The sequence below is a fragment of the Styela clava genome, unplaced genomic scaffold, assembly GCF_964204865.1.
Source record: "Styela clava unplaced genomic scaffold, kaStyClav1.hap1.2 HAP1_SCAFFOLD_18, whole genome shotgun sequence".
In the NCBI taxonomy this organism is placed as follows: Eukaryota; Metazoa; Chordata; class Ascidiacea; order Stolidobranchia; family Styelidae; genus Styela; species Styela clava.
This window is the reverse complement of record NW_027556465.1, coordinates 23,064-25,000: the sequence shown is the minus strand read 5'-3', so window position 1 is coordinate 25,000 and position 1,937 is coordinate 23,064.

Sequence of the window (1,937 nt, the reverse complement as noted above, 5' to 3'; positions counted from 1 at the left end):
CCATGAAAGAGCGGTGCGGGGCCGGTCGGAGCGCACCCTTTTCTCGGTGGCTGGCGGGCGAGAGAGTGCTGCGTCGCCGGCATCGGCGTCGAAAGAAGCCGAGCCGAAAAAAGTTAAAGTACAAACGTGCAAGCATACTAACCTAACCCTAGGTAAGGCATGTCAGAGCGAAAGACAGTAATTTCGAATGAGCCAAGAAAGAGCGGTGCGGGGCCGGTCGGAGCGCACCCTTTTCTCGGTGGCTGGCGGGCGAGAGAGTGCTGCGTCGCCGGCATCGGCGTCGAAAGAAGCCGAGCCGAAAAAAGTTAAAGTACAAACGTGCAAGCATACTAACCTAACCCTAGGTAAGGCATGTCAGAGCGAAAGACAGTAAACTCGAATGAGCCATGAAAGAACGGTGCGGGGCCGGTCGGAGCGCACCCTTTTCTCGGTGGCTGGCGGGCGAGAGAGTGCTGCGTCGCCGGCATCGGCGTCGAAAGAAGCCGAGCCGAAAAAAGTTAAAGTACAAACGTGCAAGCATACTAACCTAACCCTAGGTAAGGCATGTCAGAGCGAAAGACAGTAAACTCGAATGAGCCATGAAAGAGCGGTGCGGGGCCGGTCGGAGCGCACCCTTTTCTCGGTGGCTGGCGGGCGAGAGAGTGCTGCGTCGCCGGCATCGGCGTCGAAAGAAGCCGAGCCGAAAAAAGTTAAAGTACAAACGTGCAAGCATACTAACCTAACCCTAGGTAAGGCATGTCAGAGCGAAAGACAGTAATTTCGAATGAGCCAAGAAAGAGCGGTGCGGGGCCGGTCGGAGCGCACCCTTTTCTCGGTGGCTGGCGGGCGAGAGAGTGCTGCGTCGCCGGCATCGGCGTCGAAAGAAGCCGAGCCGAAAAAAGTTAAAGTACAAACGTGCAAGCATACTAACCTAACCCTAGGTAAGGCATGTCAGAGCGAAAGACAGTAAACTCGAATGAGCCATGAAAGAGCGGTGCGGGGCCGGTCGGAGCGCACCCTTTTCTCGGTGGCTGGCGGGCGAGAGAGTGCTGCGTCGCCGGCATCGGCGTCGAAAGAAGCCGAGCCGAAAAAAGTTAAAGTACAAACGTGCAAGCATACTAACCTAACCCTAGGTAAGGCATGTCAGAGCGAAAGACAGTAAACTTGAATGAGCCATGAAAGAGCGGTGCGGGGCCGGTCGGAGCGCACCCTTTTCTCGGTGGCTGGCGGGCGAGAGAGTGCTGCGTCGCCGGCATCGGCGTCGAAAGAAGCCGAGCCGAAAAAAGTTAAAGTACAAACGTGCAAGCATACTAACCTAACCCTAGGTAAGGCATGTCAGAGCGAAAGACAGTAAACTCGAATGAGCCATGAAAGAGCGGTGCGGGGCCGGTCGGAGCGCACCCTTTTCTCGGTGGCTGGCGGGCGAGAGAGTGCTGCGTCGCCGGCATCGGCGTCGAAAGAAGCCGAGCCGAAAAAAGTTAAAGTACAAACGTGCAAGCATACTAACCTAACCCTAGGTAAGGCATGTCAGAGCGAAAGACAGTAATTTCGAATGAGCCAAGAAAGAGCGGTGCGGGGCCGGTCGGAGCGCACCCTTTTCTCGGTGGCTGGCGGGCGAGAGAGTGCTGCGTCGCCGGCATCGGCGTCGAAAGAAGCCGAGCCGAAAAAAGTTAAAGTACAAACGTGCAAGCATACTAACCTAACCCTAGGTAAGGCATGTCAGAGCGAAAGACAGTAAACTCGAATGAGCCATGAAAGAACGGTGCGGGGCCGGTCGGAGCGCACCCTTTTCTCGGTGGCTGGCGGGCGAGAGAGTGCTGCGTCGCCGGCATCGGCGTCGAAAGAAGCCGAGCCGAAAAAAGTTAAAGTACAAACGTGCAAGCATACTAACCTAACCCTAGGTAAGGCATGTCAGAGCGAAAGACAGTAAACTCGAATGAGCCATGAAAGAGCGGTGC